At 42.5% G+C, this 26,896-nt stretch overlaps 2 pseudogenes; one reads left to right on the plus strand and one right to left on the minus strand.

Moving 5' to 3' along the window:
* Positions 1 to 26,896, minus strand: part of LOC136536533 (geraniol 8-hydroxylase-like) — a 171,043-nt pseudogene that overhangs the window by 27,819 nt on the left and 116,328 nt on the right.
* LOC136523834 (casein kinase II subunit alpha-like) lies at positions 11,689 to 16,574 on the plus strand (annotated as a pseudogene).

The following is a 26,896-nucleotide window of genomic DNA, read 5'->3' on the forward strand; positions in this document are numbered from 1 at the left end:
GTGACAGTCATCAGGATGAGATGTCTGTACAAATATTAGCATGGAAAGATCAAAAGTTCCCAATAGATGTTAAAATGACATCATCAGAATCAATTTAAATCATGGAAGAGAAGCTTCATTTTGAGATCTCGAAAGTCACATGAACCACAGGAGACAGGTAGACAAAAATATGTTAGTGAAAGCTCTGGTAAGTTTTACAAGAATCGGTTAAACGAAACATACTACATTAAGTGTCAGCAAAAGGACAATGCATCGGACAACCAAAATTACTAGTAATAAAGCTAAATGTGCCATTCTGTTGAAAAGTCAACCAGAGCAACTAAAATGCTTTGGTGCTAGACAACTATAATAGGAAACTAGCCACTGTTGCTCGCGCTTCGCTGCGGGTGATGTGCTTGATATAGGAAAAATCTTGGAAAATATGGCTCATATGTCTAATATGTTTTCTCATCGCGTTACTATGAAAGGTTGGTCTATTTGGTACATTAAATGGAAAAATATAGGAAGGAAAGGTAACACGACCTTTTTCATTACAATGTTGTAAATGAACATAGAGGTTGGTTGTCATTACATGGTGCCTATTCTAGGCCAGCAAATCAATAACATGTTAGTGGAAAGAAGTATTTGATAGAGTTAGACTCAAGCAACTGACATACTTAGATTCAAAGCACAACATTGGCTAGGATTACATTATACGTGGAAAGAGCAAAAACTACAACATAAGTAGGATCCACTCCCCGTAGGCGAAACTTCAACACATTTCGTAAATCTAGAATGACACAAAAGATTACACGGCGTCGAACACTAAATTACACCAAGATTTAAAGTTACATGGTTAAGAGCAACCTAGTACAACCAAGTCTTACTCTAGAAGTCGGAATAGACAAGGGCAATGGAGAAACAATAAGATAATAATTATCCAAAACATGGCGTGTGACCAACAGATCCAAAAATAGGAGACTAAGAAGTCAAACATCGTGAACCCTAAGACCAAACTAACCAACGGTAGACTTGAACTTCTTCAAAAACCAGATCCCTTCTTCTCAGATTACACCATCGCCTCTGTCAGACGAATCTAGTTCCACAATGACGACTGGATCTCATCGCTCTGCTTCGGATTCGAGAGGGATGGGGATGAAGAAGAAGAGCAAGGACCAAGGGCATCTTATAGTGGCGAACAGAGATGGGGCACAGCACATCGAAAGTGGAGACGGCATGGATGGGATACACTACCGGTTCACGCTACGGGGATATAGCCGGGCATGGTGCGCTCCCTACACAAGCGAGCGGAGGAGGGGAATAAAGAAGAGGAGAGAGGGTTCGCTCGATGAGGGAGGCGTGCGGGTGGCCGTGTCCCCAAAGAAGAAAGAAGGGAGGGGGTCCGGTACGGGGACGAGGGCGAGGATCAAGAGTGGACCGGACGTCAGAAAAAGGAGAAGCGCACAGTGCACGAGGACGGCAAGTGCGGCACGATGTCGCGGACATGCGAGGACAGGGTCCTAATGGGCCCGACACCGATAGCGTCCATGGGGCACGCAGTGACAGCGACCCGGTGTGTGTAGCGTGGTCGAGCTGGGCACAGTGCCTGGGACTTTACATCCACTCAGGCTTTCTAAGCACTCCCTACTACCCAAGGCTAACTTTTCCTAGGTGTTCTTCTTTCCACAGTAGTTTGTGTGTACATTGGCTATGTGTAAGCTTGCATATGTACCCGCCCCTGTTTGCCACCTTCAAATATATACATGTGGTGCACGTTTGTGATGACATGTATTCCATATTGAATGAGAAGGAGCGTCTCCTAATCAAACTCTGTTACCGTGTTAACAAGCAACTTGGTCGCAGAATGCTTGAAGCCTAAGCATCATTAGCATAATTCTGGGCAAGCACACTTGCCTATGGCAACAAGGACTAGCACGCCCACTAACACCTAGTGGCAGTACTCTTAAAAATTCACGTGTACCTAGGGACATTCTATAAGTGCATTAACTTACTTGTCGTGTGTCATGTAACCAAAGATATACTGATACATACAAAGTCTACAATGTTTCAGCTAGCTGGTAGACTATTCTAATGCCTGTGGACTACTTTTCTGCAACATTGTGGTTGCTCTTAGATTATGTTTTCGATGGTATTTCAATTCCACGTCTAAGTAAATAGTATCCTGCTCACAACATAAAAGCAGTCAACCACGGGACATATATAATGTGTCTGCTGGTTGTGCTTTAATGGAACATTGGCATGGTTAAGATGGTCGAATTACAGACACATGAGCAAGAAATAAAATGGTTTTGAGGACTTGGTCCTCTGTTGCCCGATGCCCGACAACGGCGCGTGCGCCGACCCCACCACCATCGCCGCCGCAGCGCACCAGCGCCTGGATGCCCCTCGCCGACTGCGGCAGCTCGCACGCCACCATGACAGTGGGTCCCACCTCCCACCTTCCCTCCCTCTCCCTTCTCCATGCATGGCAGCAGCACGAGTAGCACAACCGTATATGCGCAGCAAATAGAGCAAGGCAAGCACGCACGCAGACAACCACCACATTTACCACGCACGCACCAGCAACACCTTGTTACCTTTAACCACGCTAACTAGCCGCCAGCCATTTGCATGCACCATGCAAAGTTAGCACGCAGGCACAAGTAAAGGCCTTAGCAGCATGCACGCGGTACCACTTTTGATACAAATATTCGGGTATTTGAACGGGAAATCCACAATGGGTTGATGAAATAGTGTTCTCTCAAAGTAAACAAGAGGAGGTGGTTGGTACATCACCCATAGCAACTCCGTATTAGTGAAAATGCCTAAATTTCTAACAATCCAAAAACCTAATGTTAGGCAATTTAATGTATGCCTAAATTTCTAACAATCCAAAAACCTAATATTAGGCAAATTTCTGTCAGTGGTTTTGCTTCTGCTTTGAAGCTAAATAATTTTGATGGCAAGAATTTTATGATATGGCATGCCAAGATGGTATTGTGGTTGACTGCGATGAACTGCTATCATGCCGCATAGGGGAAGCCTGAATAGTTTACTCCTGAGGAGGAGCAAAAGTTCTTGGCTACCGATAACCTGTTTTGAGGCGCCATGATTAGTGCACTTCATCCTAAGTATGAGAAAAACTACATATCTTGCACATCAGGTAAAGAGTTATGGGATGCTCTTGAGGTAAAGTTTGGAGTTTCTGATGCTGGTAGTGAGTTATACCTTATGGAGCAGCTGTATGACTACAAAATGGTTGAAAATTATTTTGTAGTCGAACAGGCTCATGAGATACAAGCGCTAGCAAAGGAACTAGAATATTTCCCATGTTTGTTGCCCGACAAGTTTGTGGCCGATGGTATAATTGCTAAGCTGCCACCTTCTTGGAGGGATTTTGCTACTTCTCTAAAACACAAGAGACAAGAGTTTAGCGTGGCTGAGCTTATTGGATCTCTTGATGTTGAGGAGAGGGTGAGAGCAAAAGACAACCGTGGAAAAGGAGTTGAGTCTTCCGCTGCCAATATGGTGCAGAAGAAAAACTCATTTACATCCTGTAATAAAAAGAAGAAGAACATGCAAGAGAACAACAATGCAAAGCCTAAGAAAACTGCACAGTTTAAGAAGAAAAACAACAAGAAAGGTGGAGGTTGCTTTGTTTGCTGGAGTGATGAGTATTGGGCAAGTGCGTTCCCAGACCGCAAATATAAGCAAAAAAAGAAATCAGCAAATATGGTGATTAGCGAGACTGGAGGAGGAACATCTAGGTATGGTAATTCTTTACTTTTTGTTCTTTCAGTTTATCTTTCACCTGAGTGGTGGATGGACAGCGGTGCTAATATTCATGTGTGTGCTGATGTTTCTTTGTTTACTTCCTATCAGGCCGGTAGGACTGGAGCCTTACTGATGGGAAATGGTTTGCATGCGCGTGTTCTTGGTGCTGGTACGGTCGTTCTGAAGTTTACTTCGAAAAAGACGGTGCTATTAAAGAATGTGCAGCACGTCCCCTCCATCAAAAAGAATCTTGTTAGTGGTTCTCAAATGTGTCGTGATGGCTTTAAAATTATGCTTGAGTCCAATAAGTGTGTTGTGTCGAGACATAGAATATTTATTGGAAAAGGTTATGATTGTGGAGGCTTGTTCCGCTTATCTTTGCTTGATGATGTGTGTAATAAAGTGGTGAACAAAGTTAATGTTTCGGATGAGTCGAATATATGGCATTCACAACTTTGTCACATTAATTTTGGTTGTCTCACGCGGCTTGCAAATTTGAATTTAATCTCGAAATTTAATTTAGTCAAAGATTCTAAGTGCTAGGTGTGTGTGCAATCGAAGCAACCATGCAAGCCTCACAAGGTTGCTAGGGCGAGGAACTTGGGACCATTAGAACTCGTTCATTCTGATTTATGTGAAATGAATAACGAATTGACTAAAGGTGGTAGATGATACTTCATGACATTTATAGATGATTGTACTAGATTTTGCTACGTGTATTTATTGGAAACTAAAGATGAAGCGTTGCATTATTTTAAAGTCTATAAAGCTGAGGTAGAAAATCAACTTAAGAAGAAAATCAAACGTTTGCGGTCCGATCGTGGGGGAGAATATTTCTCAAATAAATTTTCTGAGTTTTGCGCGGTGCATGGAATTATTCATGAGAGGACGCCACCATACTCACCATAGTCCAATGGGATTGTAGAGAGAAAGAACCACACTCTAACTGATTTGGTTAATGCCATGTTAGAGACTACGAGACTATCTAAGGAATAGTGGGGTGAGGCTATATTGACAGCATGTCATGTCCTGAATAGAGTGCCCACAAAGAACAAAGAAATTACACCATTTAAGGAATGGGAGAAGAAGAGATTAAATCTATCTTACATGCGAACTTGGGGTTGTTTGGCAAAGGTGAATGTGCCAATAAACAAAAAGCGAAAGCTTGGACCAAAGATTGTTGATTGTGTTTTTCTTGGTTATGTTATTCATAGCATGGGTTATAGATTCTTAATTATAAATTCTAGTGTTCCTGAGATGGCTGTTGATACAATCATGGAATCTAGAGACGCTACATTTCTTGAGAATGAGTTTCCCATGAAAAATGCACCTAGCACGACTGGTCATGAATTTATAATTCTCCATGAGCATGAAAATTTTACTCTGATAGAACAAATTGAGGAACCCTATATATAAAATCCTGAGGAGGATGACACTATAGTCATTAGAAAAAGTAAGAGACAGAGGACTGCAAAGTCTGTTGGTGATGACTATATTGTGTACCTTGTGGATGACACACCAACGACCATTGAAGAGGCATATTCCTCTCATGATGCTGACTTATGGAAGGAAGCAATACGGAGTGAGATGGATTCTATTATGTCTAATTGAACTTGGGAAATAGTTGATCGTCCCTATGGGTGCAAGTCTATAGGGTGCAAATGGGTGTTCAAGAAAAAGCTTAGGCCTGATGGTACTATCGAGAGGTACAAGGCAAGGCTCATGGCCAAGGGTTATACTCAAAAGGAAGGTGAGGATTTCTTTAATACTTATTCACTGGTTGCCCGATTGACCACAATTCGAGTTTTGCTTTCCCTAGCAGCCTCTTATGGTCTCATCGTTCATCAAATGGACGTTAAGACAGCTTTCCTAAATGGAGAGTTAGAGGAGGAGATCTATATGTATTAGCTAGATGGGTTTATAGCAAATAGTCAAGAAGGCAAGGTGTGTAAATTATTAAAGTCATTATATGGCCTAAAACAAGCTCCTAAGCAGTGGCATGAGAAGTTCGACAGAACTCTAACATCTGTTGGCTTTATTGTGAATGAAGCTGACAAATATGTGTACTATCGGTATGGTGGGGGTGAAGGAGTTATTCTGTGCTTATATGTTGATGAGATACTGATTTTTGGATCCAGCCTCAAAGTGATCGAGGAGGTGAAGGAATTTTTATCTAAAAATTTTGAGATGGAAGATTTGGGAGAGGCTAATGTTATTCTTAATATCAAGCTTCTGAGAGAAGGTGATGGTGGGGTAACTCTGTTACAATCCCACTATGTAGAAAAGGTGCTGAGTCACTTTGGGTTTAGTGATTGTGCACCTGCTCCTACACCTTATGACCCGAGTGTGCTATTGAGGAAAAATAAGAGAATAGCAAGGGATCAGTTGAGATATTCTCAGATCATTGGTTCGCTCATGTATCTTGCTAGTGCAACAAGGCCTAACATCTTATTTGCTATGTGCAAGCTGAGCCGGTTTGTGTCAAACCTAGGAGATGATCACTGGCGTGCTCTTAAGAGAGTGATAAGCTATCTAAAGGGCACTATGAGCTATGGTATTCGTTATACTGAACACCCAAAAGTGTTGAAAGGCTATTGTGATGTCAACTAGATCTCTAATGCTGATGAGCTTTATGCCACAAGTGGATATATGTTTTCGCTTGGAGGTGGTGCTGTTTCCTAGAAGTCTTGTAAGCAAACTATCTTAACGAAGTCTACAATGGAAGCAGAATCCACAGTATTAGACACCGCTGGCTCTGAGACCGAGTGGCTTCATGATCTCCTTATGGATTTATCGGTTGTTGAAAAACCCATACTGGCTATTTCTATGAACTGTGATAATCAGACTGTTATTATGAAGGTTAACAGTTCTAAGGATAACATGAAGTCCACAAGGCATGTTAAGAGACGACTAAAATTTGTCAGAAAATTGAGAAACTTCGGAGTAATAACGTTGGACTATGTTCACACGTCTAACAATCTGACAGATCAATTCACTAAGGGTCTATCACATAATATGATAGAAAGTGCATCGAGAGAGATGGGTTTGAGACCCACTTGAAATATACTATAGTGGTAACCTGTTCTATGTGATTGGAGATCACGTGAAGTAGGATGGTGAAACAAGCTAGTAGTAAATTATGAGGAAAGATCCTTAGTAAGACTCATTTCTGATGCATATCTTTCTTTTCTGTAAGGCATGTTGGTTTTTACCTTAATGTGTTCCAAGTGGCTTGCTAAAGCAAAGATGTTGTCCTACAGAATATCTTTTGAGGAGCACACCTATATAAGTCAGACTGCTGGTCATAGTCTATGAGATTTGGGTGATCTCTAAATACTCATGAAAGGCACTGGAGTATGGCTTATATGCTTCAAATAGAGGGGATACCTTTTGCAGTCAAGTATCAGCTAAGGACTTTAGTGACATTCACCTCATACAAAACTATCAATTCAAGACTTAGTCTATTGTTCAGTTGTGATTGAGTGAAACTATTGCTCTAGATGAATGTTCTAACTTAACAGTCTCCATCAAAACACTAGTATATAAAAGAAATGTGGTTCTAAGACTACTTTGTTACAAACCCTAGAGTTTAGTGGGGATTGTTGGATATATTATGGGCTTGGCCCGTATAATATTTAATAAATCAAATAAAACTCTATGGTACGTATCATTAAGCGTTGTATGGTTTAATACCGTATGAGATTTTGACTGAACGTTTACTCAACTTGTTGGAAATTATCCATCTTAATTGAGTAGCTGAGAAAAGGACAAAGGGGTGCCACACGCGCGCACGCCGCCACCGCCAGCTGGGCTAGGCCATGGGCGTGGGCGTAGGCACGGGCGCGGGCGTGGGTGCGGGCTAGGCCGAGGCCGTGGCATGGTGAAGCAGGCGGCGAGCGAGCAGGTGGGCGTGGCCAGTCTTTTGCCACTTAAATCCACATAATCATGGGAGTTTCTCTCCTTGATGGTGGAGGCTAATTGATTGCGCCAGTTACCATCCCTTCCGCTTTCCGTCTCCTGAGATTCTCCGCTGCCTTTCTCCCTTCCCGTCGTAGCCATATATCCACAGTCCTCCATTAGTCCTTCTGGCTTCCGAAAACCGCTCCCGAGAGAAACCACATCTCAGCAGCCCTCTGGCTTCCTGGCCCTCGTGAGGCCATGTGGAGCCACGCTCGCTGCCCCATCCCAGGCCGTGCAACGTTCCCCTCGCCAGATCTCAGTGCTGCTCGTCAAGAGTTACACGTACTTCTCTGCGACTCCGTCTTCTTAGGTGTTCATCATCTGTGAGTGCAAGTGGTAATAAATTATGGTCTTCTGCTAGTGCGAGAGGTCCTCTGTCTTCTTAGATGTTCACTCCTGTGTCTTGAACTGGGAACCAGCAAGTCCTCCCTTGCGTTATATCAATCATGTACATCTATGTGAAATGTTTGAATCATCTTAGAAATTGCAGTGATGAGAATATTAGTCAATGATAGTATTTGGTTGTTGTTTATGATAGCTCCTTATTCCGTTATTTTCCCCTTTTCTTGAACTGACTTATCTCAAATGTGCATATCTTGCAACAGATGTGTTGTGATCATATAATGTGCGTATCTTGGACATTTTAGAACCAGTAAGTTCTTTTTGGTCTATTCTCAGTTCATTAAAAGCTATCTACTTCTCACTAGGCCACTGAGAAAATGATTTGTGAATGGGAAAGTTTGCTCAATGAAATTAGGCTAGCCTATGCTCTCTTTTTACTAGATGACTGATTCAGGCATCTTGGCCTATGCTTGCAATTCTGGTATTGTGTGGGTTCCATAGTTGATATATGATGGGCACTGCAAATTAATAGTAAGCGTCTAATTTATATTGAAGAATTATGCATATGTTGTTCTTGTTAAAATTAGCCTCATCGTCTCTTCCTGTTAACCAAAGACAGTTTTTGGAACTGAATGTCATTATGCAATTACAGGAAAATTAACTAAAACTGAATGCATTGTTCCTGAGAGAGAGAGAGAGTACTGCATGAATCTGATGTCTAATTGACAGGAACCTCCTTGACCGGCCAGTAGTATCAAAAAGCTCCTTGACCAGCAGTATCGTTTATACCTTGCAGGAATCTGATGTCTTCTATATGCCTCCTACTGCTCTTGGCTCAAACTCTAACACATGTAAGGTTCACCTATTTTTCTTCTATTTTACCTATCATTTCTATGCAGTGATGCGCTCCTGTATGGATCAAATTGTGTCCTTCTAATGATGCTACAGACCTATGTAGTGAGGTGACAGTTTCTTGTATTGTGATTTGCATCAGCTATAGGTTAAACAGGCCCAGATTTTGGATAGCTGTCATACTCTATGACCATTTTGGTTGTTTGTGAATCTAGATGCTTTTAAAGTTACTCAAAGTTAATACTACATTTGTAGCATTGGTCTGCACTGAGAGTACCTCTGATTGTAGAGGGTCTAGTGGTGTCCATTGGTCTACATTGATTCAGAAGATGGTGAATCTAGTGATAATGAGGTTTGTAGAAGTGTTGAACTGTGACACAACTGCTATTTTCTGAATATTTTAGTTCTCTCTAACTGCTATTTTCTGAATATTTTAGTTCTCTCTTGTTCTTCTAGAATACCTGTTGACATCGGTAAAAAAACTCAGCGAACAACCAAGTGCTAGCCAGTTTATAGTATTATTGAAGTGCATGTTTTGGTGGTCATATACATACACAAGAAAAAGGACCACAGATTAAAACAAGGAAATTATATGTGTGGTTAACCCCATGACCATGAAATTTCAACCTATTTTCTCATACTGACCAAAATATCATATATTCATACATGTGAGATCGAGCCTGGCCGTAAAGTTTAATTTTTCTGGTGTTCATTGTCAGTATCCACAAAGTCAGAGTGTTAGACTGTCTCTAAATAAATTTTACCTAATTACTAAATTTACTGATCTGCTGTGGTCACTGACCGGGAATATGGTGTGGCCCTATAGGGTGAGGCTAAGATTCATGGATTTCCTTGGCCGGTTTGGCCAAGGTTTATTCTTACTGCAAAAGCCATGGATTGTCTTTCCCCACCTTGCAAGCTTCGTAAATATCATACTTCAACAAAATTTAATATGTGGACTTAATAAAAAAAATAAGTTTGTCTTTGGCCAAACTCTTTACCAATCATGTGTTTATTTTCGTATAACTTCGGATGGTTTGCTGGTGTCAGGTATTTAGCTAAAATACTTAAGAGAGATCAAATTTGGCATTGGATCATATGCATGGGATGTCTGCTTCATATGCAAGAAGAAGCGTCGCCCCTACAATTTTTGTTTTTAAGACTTAAATGGTCTAATAACAATAATCCTCCAATAATATGGCAATGCTGATCAGAGGGTGTGCTGAGGTAAGTTCCTTTTTATACAGTTTTGTAATTGTAATACATTCAAAGCTTATTTGTTTATGGGAAGCTACATGACGATATAGGCACAAACAACTTCTGAAGTTCTTCGCAGAGCCACTGCGGGCCTGACAAGTCCTAATACAATAGACTAAAGAAGGGTCATGATACCTGTCATTGTTAGAGCTACAGACACATCATTGGTGATCTCTTTCCTCTGCCATTGCTTCTGTGTGCTGTCATATGCTATGCTCAAAATGTTCTTGAAGGTATTTGTTAGATTTCATGTTTTTGCACTTGTATGCTATCATTTAAGTCCCCTAATATATACTAGTTGCAGAATGAATAAAATATTTTTCTTGCAGTCTTATTAGAGGGTGGAGGTATGCATAGTGCACGGCAGTTTAGGGTACCTAAGGCATTACACTCTATTGCAGTTGTCTTTCAAATTGTTGATGTCACATTTCCATCCATCACAGCTTATTCTCTTTGGAGCGTCAATGCGTGAGTGAAAATGGAATTAGCAAGTTATGGATAAATGTTGCAATTAGCAAGTTATTTAAACTACCAATGTATACCAAATAATCATTTGTCATACTTTTTCTTAATTGTTTTTGTTGAACCGCAGATTTTAGGGTCAACTGGGCAAGTGATATGTGGCTGACCGGTAGTAGCTCAAATTATAATTACTTTTTTTAACTAAAAGTATTGAGCTTTGGAGGAAGAAGGCTTGAAGGGGGTGTTGTCGGAGAAACCAACAAGTAATTGTATCATAAACTTGCTTCTATCAATTTGAGCAACACACTTTACTAAGCGATTCATTTTTGCTGGACGCGACTCTTTGTTTTTTGGTAGATTGATTTTTATGGTATATCAATTAATTATTTTTTCAATAATGATATCAATTAATTATTGGACCACCGACATGACTCAGATCATGTTTTTTTTATATTGTCAAGATTGTTTTGCCGTTACTATTGTCATGGAAATTTCTTTCGGCCGATATAAAATATTATCTTAGCCGCATCACGAAAAGATCTATATAGTAGAGTTTGTGAGTTTGCGACGCCGTGCTCTCAGTGACCGTTAATTTAGCAACTTTATTTTTTTGGATTAAATGTCACTTTTAACGTCGTATTTAATTTCACAGTATTGTTATCTTATCGTGCAATCTATATATTTTTATTACAAAGATTTAGCTGCCCCGTAGCAACGCACGGGCACGAACCTAGTATACAAATAAAAAAGTGCAAGCCTCTCACATGTTCTCCTCCTAGTATCTATTTTTCATACAAACTTCGTCCATGCTGATTTTTTAAACCACGATGAATCGATGCAACAAGAACATGAGTCAGTTCTATCTCTCTCCTTGAATGCAACAAAATTCATCCATTGCTGTCGGACGGTTCAATTTATCGCAATCCATGACTATGAGTTGCTTTTTTCTCGCCACTAGAGATGACCTAACCTATGTAGATTAAACTGCAGACACCCAGTGTATTGGGAGTACATATGTGACATGTTGCAGAGTGTTTACCACGCCCGTACCCAACGGCCACCATTGCCAATTTGTCATTCCGGCACGGTGCGAAACAGAAGATTTTCCCGAGATTTTTACGGGCGCGAACCGGGAAGCCGCGAACCCATCCATCCACGAGCCACGGCCGAGAGGGCCCGTGCGGCCGTGCGTGCTGCGCGCTCGCTGAAAGGCCGCCTCCGTGTGGCGGCAGCGAGCCCTTCGACGCCCCCCAATTCCCCAGCACGCCCGCGCCGCGGTTTCATGGCCTGGTGCGCCCTGCGCAGCCGCGTCGTTCCGCTCCCGGCCTCCGCCGCAACCGCCGCGCCCCAGGGCCTCCTCCTACGCTTCCTCCTCTCCACCGCGGCCCCGCGCCACGCGCACCACCACCGGCGCCGCCGCCTCCGTGGCGCGCGTCTACGCCGACGCCAACGCCCAGCGGCCCAAGGAGTACTGGGACTACGAGTCGCTCGACATCCAGTGGGGGTAGGCACACGGAGCTGGAGCTCGGCTTTGCACCGTGATCTCCAGATTTGAAGGGTGTAGGGTTTTCGTTCTGATGCGTCTGTCTGTGCAGGGTGCAGGATGGGTACGAGGTGATGAGGAAAGTGGGGAAGGGGAAGTACAGCGAGGTGTTCGAAGGCTTCGGGGCTGGGAGCGACGAGAGATGCGTCATTAAGATCCTCAAGCCCGTGAAGAAGAAGAAGGTCAGGTTTTGCTTTTACAGTGCTCTGTTGCGGTGGTTGTCACATTTCTGGCCACCGGTGATGGTGATGGGCTATGGATGGAATCATAAAACTGAAACAGAGGGACTGCCTTGTAGTGCTAGATTGTTGTATACCAATGTCTACCAGTCTCAGCTGTTTTTGTGTTAGGTCTGAGGATTATCTAGTTGGCTAGTTGCTTCTACTACTTATCCACTTAGGATGCCAAAGAGCATGTGGCAGTGTGGTTTGGAGACATTGTAGTTGCTTCTATATGCTTTTCAGCTATAGTGACAATTTGATGTTTATCTTTTTTTTTCCTTCTATTTGCTTAGATTTGTGTGACATCATAAGGATTCGTGTGGATGTCTTTTATGATGATCTAGATTAAGAGGGAAATAAAGATACTTCAGAACTTATATGGGAGGCCTAACATTGTAAAACTACTTGATGTTGTCAGAGATGATGAATCAAAGACACCTAGTCTGATCTTTGAACATGTCAACAACACGGACTTCAAAGTGCTCTACCCTACATTATCTGATTATGATATCAGATATTATATTTTTGAATTATTAAAGGCAAGAAACTGAACCTCAAAAGTGCTCATATCTGTTTCTTCTGTTGTCTTGTTCGTGGTTCAGCTATTTCATTTTTTGACTTCTTTTTCATGATATACCTGTTTGATTCTGATAACCTTTGCAATCAATGTAAAATTAAATTCCCTTTGTTTTTATTGCACGTCACTGAGGTTAGAAGTTTTACGAGTTGCATTAGGCTGATAAGTATTCTCTGATTTATATTCTTTTGCTAATATAATTCATGAATATAAGACATAACATAACAGAGGTAAACCTCTCAATGCTATACTACTTAGTGTAGCTTGTTAGCTCCTGTGATCTTATTGCGCACACAGAAAAAGAAAAAAAGATAACTAATTCTACGAGATAGTTCCCTGCCTTTGTTTTCAAAAATACTTTAGCCAATATGCTGGTGCTGACTAATCATTCTATGTTGAATAGTGAATATTAGAATATGGTAACTCTGCATCTGTTTGGAGCTTTAGACGCTCAAGGTCTGCGTTCTATTGAGTATTGAGTCACTCATGGAACAGTATTTTTACTGCAGAAAATAATACAGATGACCTACAATACGTTATTTTCTGAAATATCACAGTTCATAAATTCTTATTAGATTCTGAGTACCCATTGATCATATAATATTATTCCTGTAAACAAAATTTAGATATGCATGATCAAATCAAATTCACATGATGGACAGAATTTGTACCGTCATATAGATGTTTAGAGTTTGAACAAAAAGCAAACGGATTCCGTTATGTATCTGGACAAGCATCGTAATTCATAAAGACCAAAACAGATGCAGCATGTGGTGCTATGATGTATTTTCATGTACAGTTTGTTCTGTGACCTAATCTGGCCTAATAGGTTCAGTTTTCTTGAGGATAGCTAACTATTTTACAGTTTTGCAACTTAATAGTTCAAACCATTCTATTTCTATCAGGCTGCATTCAACTTGATGGTCTTAACTTTTCCGGGTATTTGTGTAGGCACTAGATTATTGTCATTCACGCGGTATAATGCACCGAGATGTCAAACCCCACAATGTCATGATTGACCAGGAAAAATGCCAGCTTCGTCTTATTGATTGGGGTCTTGCAGAGTTCTATCATCCCAAGATGGAATATAATGCTAGAGTTGCTTCAAGGTCAGCTGCCCTGCCCTGGCTTCGAAAATTGGCTGTTCTTGGACTTGTTCGGCATTATATTAAAAATATTTTATTTGTCCAAATATTCATGATAACTGTTACTATTAATAAACCATGAATATTTTGTTGATCCAATGACCTCACCCATTCTATGTTCTTCTAGTAGACCTGTAAATCACAATAGGATTTTGATGCATCGTTATATTAGTTCTGGTTCATCTCTTTGTTTAGTACTAAATTCACGTTAGATTTATGTTATACCCAGTATATAAATAGTAAATTATTGTGTAGCACTGTTTCTTAAAAAACATCTGTTTAAAAAGGCGATGCCTAGGCGCTAGCCGCTAGGCAGTGCACTGCCTCACCATCGCCAAGCACCTAGGTGTTTTGTCTAGGCTTGACTTGATGTATGTTATTAAAAAATGGGACAAATTAGGGATGAAGAAAGATAAACTACAATCATATTCTTATAGATGCATGGTAATTTCATTTTTTTTTCTCCTGTTCTGATATGCTAAATTTCCTATATCTAGCATGGCAGTACTCTGACTGGCCACAAAAGAACAAACGCCTAGCAATGACTAGAAATGCCTAGGTGCTAGGCAGAGCCTAACCACCTGCTTAGCTCCTAGCGCTTTTTTAAACATTGAAAATATATTACTCTCTAGTTGCCTCTCTCCCCTTGGTTTACCATGTCCTTTTGCTATTTACAGATGCTACAAGGGTCCTGAACTACTTGTGGATTTGTTAGATTATGATTACTCTTTAGATTTGTGGAGCCTTGGTTGCATGTTCGCAGCAATGGTAAGTGGCAAGACTATGATCAATTAGTTATCTTGGCTAACAGACCTGTGTTGATGTGCTATATGGTCCTAACAGATATTCTGAGTGGACCCTTTATTTAGTGGCCAGGATAATTATGATCAATTAGTGAAAATAACTGAGGTAAGTTTGAAGCTGCTCTGTGTTGAAACTTCTTGTCATCGTGTTTTTCTGTATCACTTAATCTAGTGCTTTAAATGGAATAATGCAGTGATTGCAAGCCAGCACAAATTAATTGGTTCATGTGACATTATTGTTTGCATCTGCTATGTCTGCTTTAGAGTCATCCTAGAGTTGTTGATGGCAAGTTCATATTTTACTTTGACATCTTTTATTTGGACCTTAATAGCATACTGTCATAGCCTTGGTTGTACAGAAAGTTGACTGAATATAAACATTACTAAAACTAGCTTATTGTGTATGGTTGATTTATGGATACTGACATATCAGTGGCACGTATCACCATGCATATGTACTGCAAAGTTTATATATTTATAAACAATTACTAGTCCAATTTTCATTAGTGATGGCTAGAGTATTAAAAAAATGTCTAGATGTTGCTGTATCTTCTATGTACTGCCTTTGTGTTCATTGCCATTATTGCATCATCTCCTTGTGTTGCTTTTGAGTTCATTGTGATTGGCTACCACATCTTGTATATGTGGTGCACCACAGTTGCAGTTGTGATTGAATACACCCTAAAGATGCTAAACCTAAACCCTAGCCATTTTAGCTGTACAATTTCCTCTGATCCTCTGCTCCTGCATTTCATGAAGAAATGGTTGTTTGAAAGCATTTTTAATGTCTTATTTGTTTGTATGATACATGCAATACGTGTTACTGTTCTGCAGGTTCTTGGCACAGGAGATCTGTATGACTACCTTGAAAAATATGGCCTGCAGCTTGACCCACAGCTTGTAAGACTTGTTGGAAGGTCATTGTTTTGGTGTTCGGATAATCTTGTAGACTATCATGATCTTTATTTTGGATGATCTAATTATGTTTTCGTGGCTAGAGACATAATAGGAAACCATGGCCCAAGTTTGTCAATGCTAGGAACAGACACCTTGCGACACCTGAGGTGACTCTTGTTGCCTTTTGATAACTGTAGCCTACTCCCCATTTCTTGTTTTTTTACACAAGTTTCTACCTTTTACAGGCTATTGATTTGGTAGATAAACTCCTCCGGTATGATCACCAGGAAAGGCCTACAGCCAAGGAAACCATGGTACCTCTCTGGCCTACATTCTTGACGGAAGTTACTGGATGAGTATGCCATGCATATAACTTCAAAACTAGCTTATGCTAAAAACATCTATTGATGTTTGCAGGCTCACCCGTATTTCAATCCAGTAAGAAGTTCCGAAAGCAAGACAAATTCATAACAGTTAATTAGCTATAAGATGCACATTCTTTTTTCTTCCCCGAGTGGCCCAATACTGTCATGCAAGGCAAATGGCATATTTGACGGTCCTTTTGAACTGGTTCCAAAGATGTAGAGAAATACTCGATTTTAAGGCAGGTGCATGGTTTGTTCAGCATGATGTCTTGGTCAGCACGTAATGTAAGTGTCAAATTTTTGTGTGTGGGTTAATTCCTTTTCTCTACTTGCCGTTCTAGTGCGAATAATTTATTTCACCAGTTTGCTTGAACACCGCATGACTGATTTATATGGTCATTATTTACCTAAATCATATTTCAATGTTAACGGATTCTTTTTTGTAGCCTCAGGGTAGTCGCCTCAGTTAAATTGTTAAAAGTGTTCAGATTGTGTCAGTGACGGTTTCTGCAGGGCACGCGGTGACAGCGACCCGGCGTATGTAGCGTGTTCGAGTTGGGCACAGTGCTCGGGACTTTTGACATCCACTCGAGCTTTTCTAAGCACTCCCTACTATTCAAGGCTAACTTTTTCTAGGTGTTTCTTTCCTTCTCTTCTGAAGGGGATCGTGACGCCTAAGAGGGGGGGTGATTTAGGCAACTTAAAATTTTAACTCTAAACTATGGCCTTTTGTTCTAACCCTAGCAAAACATATGCAAAAGATAAACTATCTAAATGTGCAACTATGGTTTTGCTAGTGTGCTGCTATCTCTACCGCAAAAGGAGTAATGTAATCAATGTAAATGTGGAAGCTAAAGAGCAAGGTAGAGATATACAAACTCCCGTCGACGACTCTGGTATTTTTACCGAGGTATCGAGAAGCGCACAAGCTTTCTTCTAGTCCTCGTTGGAGCTCCTCGCAAGAAATCCCTTGAAAGGGCTAAGCTCCCGGTCGAGTAACTCCGTGGATAGCCTCGGGCCTTCCTCACGCGCAAGTGGGTCTCCAACGTGCCTTCCGGCAAGCCTCTCCCGGATGCTCCCGCTGTCTTCACTATCAAGCTTTCGGCCAAAACGTCGCGGGCCTGGTTCCCTCCGGTACACGGTGGTGGCCACACCACAAACGCGGTTGGTGTGATCTCGCAAGACTATAAGCCTCTCCGATGTATAACAATAGTGCACGCAAGCACCGAGTGGTAAGAGGTATGCACATCTCACTAAACACTAAACCTAAACCTAGAGCAAGCGCATAAGCGGTGATCTAATCAGCCTAAGCACTTCGTAAAGCACCTACGATAATCACCTAATAAAACACTAAGTACTATGCAAGTAGAGATCACTAAAATAGTGTATCAACATCATTGGTATGTTTTCTCAGCTCCACACTACTCAAATGGCCGGTTAGGGGGTCTATTTATAAGCCCCACTGAGAAAGTAGTCGTTGGGGGATGAAATCCCGCTTTTCCGCTACTGACCGGATGCTGGAGTCGTCCTAATCAGACGCGTCCGGTCGTCCTGACCGTTGGAGCCGCAAACAACTGATCGGACGCTGCCAGCGTCCGGTCACTTGCCACCGGAAGCGTCCGGTCACAATTTCGCCGCTCTAGAACCTCTCTGTACTTGATCGGACGCTGCTGTCCTGCGTCCAATCGGTTTGCCGCCAGCGTCCGGTCACTTGCTGAGTGTGTTGTCGGACTAATGAATAGTGTCATTGGTGCGTTCGGTCGATTCACTTGTTCAGCGTGTGGTCGCTGCTACTAACGCCTGCTGTTGCCGAGCCACTGATCGGAGCGTCCGGTCACTTTCTTCCAGCATCCGGTCACCTCTGTGAGCTCGTTTCTTTCACGATCGTGCGTGCGGCTTGGTTCCTATCTTCGTGCTTTGGACTTTGCTTGATTTCTTGGGTCTTCTCTTATGCTCCTAAGGTCTTGCGTGTTGATCCTCGGATCATCACGTCGCCTTTGTCTAAGTCACGTCTTGCACCCTATTAAACTATAAAACAAACACTTGCAAATTCATTAGTCCAATTTGGTTGTGTTGGTCATCAAACACCAAAATTCAAAGTAAATAGGCCTAGAGTCTATTTTTCTTACAATCTCCTCATTTTTTATGATTGATGACAAACACAACCAAAGCAAGTAAATAATAGAATTTTGAAATTTAAAAACTACCTACTTGCTAGGATGCAATGCAAGAGGCAAGATTATATGATGCTAAAAGATACTACTTATAAGACTATAAAAACTTATCTTACCCTTGCAAAAGTCCCCATGTGGTATTATGGATTTAAGCCTTGCTTCCTACAAATTCTCCCCATTACACATAGGCTAATCCATAATTCACTATCCTCCCTTTCTCGAACCATTACTATAAATTAATGCTTGCTTTTGGTCCTCTAAATTCTCCCCCTTTGGAATCAAACACAGAAAATGAAGACATTAGTAGCACAAGGGAGGGTCAAACTTTGTGATCCTTTATGTGTAGAGTGAAATAGATCACAAAATTTGACTCTCACATTATATAGACTAAGGTCTCCCTAAATATATGCATACATATGATAGAAGGTAAAGTATATGCATAATTGGCAAAGTATTGCACAAAGGAATTTAATCTATATAATGCTTGAAGAAAGCATATAAATATCAAAATAAAATCAACATGGTGATATTGGTTTAGAAATACCATATGTAGAAATCAATTTGCAATCGGTGGTGGATATTTGTAGTATGATGCTTAACACGGAGGACTCCATTTTCTTTGCAAAGAGACTACTACACACATGATAAGCTTGAAAAGGTGTTAGTCTCAAAGCATCCAACTTGTAGAGTAATCTCCCCCTAAATTTGTGCACACAAGTGTGGAATACTTGTAGGAAACGTGCACATTGATTTTAGAATAAAAAATACCACTTGAAAGATGACATCACATGAATGAGAGAGTCATTTTCGGAGGTGATATCTGGGAGAAATTATCTATAATTTGGACTTTGGCATATATTAGATGAACAATTGAAGGACAAGCTATGTGTCGTGCTCCTAAACAATTTTAAACCATGTAGGATTGCTCCAAGGAATAAGAATGAAACCGAGGAAGCCTATCATATGAAATACCTAGTGTATGCATGATAAAATATATAAGAATGCAAATGCAAACCTAGGCATGAAGAGTAACTAGATGCTAAAAGATACCAATTGTAGGAAAATTTAAATCTAATACCAATTGAAGTAAATTGAATCTAGTTACCTAGCATGGGAAGGATAATTTGGGTCCATGGTATTCACTAACCCACTTGGCAATGATTTTATCCATCATGATGCACCCCATGAAATGCACCCATACTTTGCCAAGTCTCCAAATTCCCCAAAATCCATTAGACTTCTCACTTTCCTTTCGGGATCCAAACCTTCTTGATGCTCTTCATGTTGAAAATGATTTCCTTTGGCACCCAAAAGCGTTTGACCCCATTGTTGGCTTGCTTGTTCACCTTGATGGCCACCACCTTGTCATTTTTCTTCTTCTTTAACAAGTATGGTGTGAATGCCTTCTTGTCCACCTTGTTGGTGTAGGTGTTAGAGAGCTTGCTTGTTTGCTTCTTCTCTTTCTTCTTTGCTCCTCCCTCATTCTTCACATTGCACTCATAGGACTTGTGACCTTTCTTGTGGCACATGTAGCAAACCATGGTTTGTCCTTCATCAAGCTTCTTCACTTCCTTGATGGTGTTATCTTGATGAAGTTGGGCTTGCTTCGTCTTGCCTTTCACTTGAGTCAAGTCCTTGGTGAGGCGAGCTACTTCTTGCTTGAGTTGCTCATTCCCCTTTGTAATCTCTTGTGTGCATGTATCTACAATAACTTTCTCAACACAAATTTAGTTGCATAAAGATGAGTCTAAACATAAATCATTATAAGAAGTAGAGGCATCCTTTTTAGACATATTAAAGATAGAACTTTTATTTTTAGATGCCTTGGTAGGGTTGTACTAACGGCTTCAAGCTTAGCAACTTTGTTAGTTAGCTCATCACAATGTTTGCACATAGTTTCCATTTTAGCAAGCGAACTTTTATAAGTATCTTGTGAGCTAGCTAACTTTTCTTTTAATTTTTTATTTTTCTTCACAAGTTGCTCATCATTAATTGTGCATGCATTTGTTATTGCACTAGCCTTAAGTTGCTCAATTTTAGTAGATAGTTCAATATTGAGATTAGCAAAGTTCTCATATTATTCAAGCAAAGTTTTATATGCTTCTTATGAACTATCTAGTTTCCCTTTTAATTTTCCGAGCTTCTTTTGTTGACTAGTGCAAACTTTAGCATAATTAAGATTTTGTTGCACAATTTCATCATAAGAAGGCATTTCATCATCACTATCACTCTCACTAGAGGATGAGCTTTCGTTACCTCGTGTCATAAGGCACATACGAGAAGAGCTTGATGATGAGTGCTTGTGCCCTCGCCTCTTGTGATGGTGTTCTTCTTCACTTGAAGAATCGTCCCATGACCTTATTGATGTGAGGGCTTGGTTCTTGCATGCCTTCTTATTTATCTTGGGTGTGGGCTTGTTTGGACAAACTTCCACAAAGTGCCCCAACTCGTCGCATCCATAGCAATTCTTTGCTCATTTCTTTGATTAGTGAAAATGAGATCTTAGATTTGGATGGGCACACCCTTGATATTAAGCCTTTGGATAATCTTCTCCACCTTGTTGATAAGTTTGATTGATTCTTTATCAAGGTCGGAGGTGGAGGAGGAAGATTGATCATCATCACTTGAACCTTCATCATCATCATCATCATTATCCTCATCTTTTTCTTCATCTTCACTTGAGGAGCTTGAGCTTGAGCTTGTCTCAACTTGCTTGCCCTTCACCTTCTTTTTCTCGCTACATGCGAGAGCTTTGCCTTTGCTCGATGAAGAGGCTTCTTCTTAACCCATCTTATGTGACATTTTAAATGCCACTATCTTGCCAATGACTATGCCCGGGGTCATGGTGCTCAAGTTCTCCATATTGTGAAGGATGGTGATGATGCTTGCATATTTCTTTTGTGGTAGCACGGAGATGATCTTCCTCACGATGTCCGTATCATCTAGCTTTGTTAATCCTATAGAATGGAGCTCATTGATAATTAGATTCAAACGAGAATACATATCACGAACAAGCTCATCATCATTCATTGTAAAGAAATCATAATTTTGCTTAGCTAGACAATATTTTTGCTCATGGACATTACTTGTGCCGTCATGGAGCTCTTGGAGTTTTAACCAAATTTCATGTGCCATATTTAAAGTGAACACTTGGTTAAACACATCCATACTAAAAGATTCAAACAAGCAATTCTTAGCTCTAGCATTGAAATGCATTTCTTTTTCATCACTCTTTGTGGGTTTTTCGGGATTCTTAACGGGTTTTATCCCATCACGAGTGACTCTCCAAACACCCAAATCAACCGCCTCAAGGTAGCAAGCCATTCTAGCTTTATAATAAGAGAAGTTAGTGCCATTAAAGTGCGGAGGCTTAGATATATCCACCCCAACCACTCTAAATAGCGTCGGCTCAACGATGGTTAAGCCAAAGGTCCAAAATGAGCTAACCGGCTCTGATACCAATTGAAGGGGACCGTGACGCCTAAGAGGAGGGGGGGGGTGATTTAGGCAACTTAAAATTTTAATTCTAAATTATGGCCTCTTGTCTAACCCTAGCAAAACCTATGCAAAAGATAAACTATTTAAATATGCAACTATGGTTTTGCTAGTATATTGCTATCTCTACCGCAAAAGGAGTAATGTAATCAATGTAAATACGGAAGCTAAAGAGCAAGGTAGAGATATGCAAACTCCTATCGACGACTCCGGTATTTTTACCGAGGTTTCAAGAAGCGCGCAAGCTTCCCCCTAGCCCTCATTGGAGCCCCTCGCAAGAAATCCCTTACAAGGGCCAAGCTCTCGGTCGGGTAACTCCGTGGATAGCCTCGGGCCTTCCCCACGCGCAAGTGGGTCTCCGACGTGCCTTTCGGCAAGCCTCTTCCGGATGCTCCCCGCCGTCTTCACTATCAAGCTTCCAGCCGAAATGCCGCGGGCCTTATTACCTCCGGTATACGGTGGCGGCCATACTATAAACGCGGTTGGTGTGATCTCGTAAAACTACAAGACCCTTCGATGCACAACAATAGTATGTGCAAACACCGAGTGGTAAGAGGTATGCACACCTCACTAAACACTAGGCCTAAACCTAGAGCAAGCGCATAAGCGGTAGTCTAATCAACCTAAGCACTTTGCAAAGCACCTACGCTAATCACCTAATAAAACACTAAGCACTATGCAAGTGGAGATCACTAAAATGGTGTATCAACACCCTTAGTATGTTTTCTTAGCTCCACACTACTCAAATGGCTGGTTAGGGGTCTATTTATAAGCCCCACTGAGAAAGTAGCCGTTGGGGATGAAATCATGCTTTTCTGCTACTGACCGGACACTGGAGTCGTCCTGATCGGACGCGTCCGGTCGTCTCGACCGTTGGAGCCATGAACAACTGATCAGACGCTGCCAGCGTTCGGTCACTTGCCACCGGAAGCATCCGGTCACAATTTCGCCGCTCTGGAACCTCTTTGTACTCGATCGAACGCTGCTGTCCTGCGTCCAATCGGTTTGCCGCCAGCGTCCGGTCACTTGCTGAGTGTGTTGTCGGGCTGATGAATAGTGTCATTGGTGTGTCCGATCGATTCACTTGTTCAGCGTCCGGTCGCTGCTGCTGACGCTTGCTGTTGCCGAGCCACTGATCGAAGCATCCGGTCACTTTCTTCCAGCGTCCGGTCCAGCGTCCGGTCACCTCTGTGAGCTCGTTTCTTTGCGATCTTGCATGCGGCTTGGTTCCTATCTTCATGCTTTGAACTTTGCTTGATATCTTGGGTCTTCTCTTGTGCTCCTAAGGTCTTGCTTGTGCTGTTGATCCTCGGATCATCACATCACCTTTGTCCAAGTCATGTCTTGCACCCTATTGAACTGCAAAACAAACACTTGCAAATTTATTAGTCTAATTTGGTTGTGTTGGTCATCAAAGACTAAAATCCAAAGTAAATGGGCCTAGGGTCCATTTTCCTTACACCTTCCTTGTCCACAATATGCACTAGCCTTTGTATGAAGTGAGATCTCAACATACATGCTTCCTCCGAAACACCTCCTCTTGTTTACTTTGAGAGAACACTATTTCATCAACCCATTGTAGATTTTCCATTCAAACACCCGATTTTTTGTATCAAAAGTGGTATGGCGATATAACTTAGTAAAGGTACTTGGTCAACAACCTCGATACCAGCACGTACCGAGCAGCGTCACCATGTGGCAGTTGTTCCACAAGGGCCCTCGGTTTTGTCGTGGCACCATAAGCTATTAACCAGGCAACTACTACCAACTTACACGCAATGAAGACGGTGGGGTCATAGACCACATAATCATAGGAGTATTGCAAGAGAAGATTCAAACAATATGGGTTCCTTTCGCAACAAGGGACAAGGACTTCAAATCCAATAACAGATTTGATTTAAAGAGATTTAAGTGTTCTGCTAGGACATCCACAATTAGTCGATATAATGTCCTATGTTATCCAATCACGGCTGGTCTGCTCGTATCTGAATGGTAACTTATCTTGTAACCCACTTACTATCGCCCTTGAAAACCCTAAGCACGTCTAACGCGACTTAAGGTAGATGGATGCAATAACACAGTGAAATAAATAAAATACATATTCCGAACGTCCTTATGCTGGTACAACATACAGGCACTTACTCTCCCATTCTCGACACATCATTCACCTTTCCTACGATCCGACTACCTCAATAGCTATGGACGAAATACAACGAAAAGATTACAAACCGGTGGACAACAACGAAAGACACTACTAACTATGGGTACATCATCCCAAGGCAACTAATCTACTTTAGACCACACATCTTCATTCCCGGGCTTAGTGGATTCTTCTACGGCCCTGGCTATGGATCTGCCTCCTCTCTTGGCAACGGCTAAATGAGAGGAATCAACGGTTCTACTTCTGACACTTCCGAGGGTGGAGATGCTGGCGGTACTACAACACCGGTTCTCCTTCTTTCTAGCGGGTGGATAGGGATCCCCTCCACGATCAAGGGATCCTACCATTTAGCAGCCAGCGTCCTCCGCTTGGCCCTGGTGACAAGGTAGGCCTCTCCCAATTGATGGGCATGTCGATCTTCAGCCTCCTTCAAAGCTTCTGACATGGCAGTCTCCCGACTCTCAGCGGCTGCCGCACTGGCATGCGCTTCGACAAGCTGCACCTAGAGCATCCTGGAGAAGATCTCAGCTTCCTCGACTCGTTGAAGGCACTTCCTCAGCTCTAAGGCTTGCCAGTCATACTACTCTTCTAAAGCAAGCAGGTACGTGATCAAGTGCACCGCGGTAGGACTATCTTCTTGCGCATCCTGCCCTTGCAAAGCCTCCATGCGAGCCCTCCATGTCCGTCGATTCTTTTCCAAAGGTGGAAAGAACCTCATGGGGATACGGGTAATGGGATCTTCATAGATCTAGCAAAGGTACCATAAGGCTTTGCGGGCCACAACTTGGTAGGTGTCGACGAAGCGAAACCCAGTTGCAGTCATATTCTAGGCTTCAGTGATGTCGGGAAACTCTTCACTCTTTTCCAATGTAGACGGTAACTTCACACCGCTCAGTGCCATGCTTTTCATACTCACGGCCCTCATACTCGGGACGATCTTTGACTCCGAGCTTTTGCAGGGTGGCATACAGGATCTTGGGAAAACCCTCAGTGTTCAGGCAGTAACTACTAACCTAGGCTCCTGCCATCGCTGGCAGTGGTTGCAAGGAAGGACTGAGCGAAAAGCTGGCTCAAAAGGAAAAGCTAGGCGATCTAAAGTGCACTAGGTGGTGGTACCAACATCTAAGCTAGACCCTGCTTATAAAGGTTCTAGCACGAGATCACTATAAATGAATCGAACGATTTTTTCGCTCGTTCAAGGCGAGTGATGTCCGAGGCCATTAATGACTAATACGGCTGCAAGACAAGGTTCCGACAAGAGCATAAAAAAGAGTACGGGGATATGCAAGTCACGACAGGCGTGAACCACAGGCGACGCGAAGCACAAAGCCACAGTTTAGCATTAACTCCAGAACAGGAACAAGTCAGGCGTGCACCATACGACACGCGTGACACCTATGGATAGCGTATCTGTAAGCAATACGGGCACTATAATACACAAACAGGATTACATGAATGCACGTCCTATACGTCCTTCTATTGTTGCCAACATATAGGGCAACCGTTCTTACATTTTTGGCACACCGATCTCTCTCTGTAGCTAGTCGATACTATCGGACTATGCTCGGGGTCAGTGTATCTGCAGAGAACTTGATTAAGCCTACCTAAGTCAGCAGAGTGCCATCTATCCTGGATACATAACCGTAGTAATAGGGCTACTTATATAACTTCGCATGCAACGTCCTAACTTTTTGAAAAGAATTTGTTATCAAGTTTTAGTTTAGAAATAGGTTCCGAAGCTTTATTTCCTCATTTATGCCAATGGTGCTGCTGGTAGTGTAGGGCACACGAGCGGTGCAAGGAAGGCAAAAGATCTTCGAACTACGACGCGCTTCTTGGCCGAGACGCGGGACGAAGCGAACGTACCCGGCGACGGCGACGGCGGAGCACACGGGCGCTTCTGGGCCGGAACGCACGCCGGCACGACAGCATCCACCGGCGCTGCACAGGCGCGCTTCTTGACGGGGAGGCACGCGGGCGCCACGTCCTCCGTCGGCGGCGCCAGGATGGATCTTTTCTTCCCCGGGAGGCAGAACGGGGCGTCCGCCACCTCCACCCGCGGCGCCACGATTGCTCTCTTCTTCACCGGGAGGCAAACAACGACGGCTGCCTCCTCTAGCGGCTACGGTGGCGGCATCACGCGCTTCTTGGCCGGTAGTAGCACACTAGGAGTCGATCCGAGGTGGGAGCCGGTGTGCCTGAATCGCTTCGATGGCGGTAGGTCGCGAACGTTGCCGCTCGCAATGCCATTCTTGGCGATCTCCGTGGATGACCGGCGGACGGCGAGACGGATGACCTCAAAGATTATGGAGTAAGCCAGAGGAGAAGACTTTTCTGAGCGCGGGAATTCGGAACGGAGGGAAAGGACGAGGGTTTAAAGATCGCGGGAGCCCGAAAGTTTTTCGGGGTTGGGTGTTGAACGGCCAGAAGCAGAGGTGGAGAGCGCGGCTCGGTGGGAAGTCGAAATTGAAAGAGGCGACGACGTCTCTCGTTTTGGGTTTGAAATTTTGAAATGGGCGGATTGTTTCTGCCACGAGCGAGAGGGAGCGGCGAGAAGATTTTGTGTCCTGTCGGCTCACGGTCGGCCGATAGGACACTGTCCGGCCTGATCGGGGGCCTAGTCGGCTACTGCCCTGTCGGATATGATCCTGTCGGCCCTCCAGTTGCCGATAGTGGACCTATCAGCTATCCAGAAGCCGACAGGATACTATATTTACAATTCTCACAATTCTAATGCAATTATTCATTAAAAATGTTATTTAAAAAAATTCGTCCTTCCCCAATCCCCACTGCAAAAAAAACGAGCGGCAGCTGTGCCAACACTCAATACTTAGACGGTTTGTTCCGAACGACCGAGCACAGCGAACCGAATGAAAATCAATGCTTCTA

Source organism: Miscanthus floridulus, chromosome 2 (genome assembly GCF_019320115.1).
Source record: "Miscanthus floridulus cultivar M001 chromosome 2, ASM1932011v1, whole genome shotgun sequence".
Classification (NCBI taxonomy): domain Eukaryota; kingdom Viridiplantae; phylum Streptophyta; class Magnoliopsida; order Poales; family Poaceae; genus Miscanthus; species Miscanthus floridulus.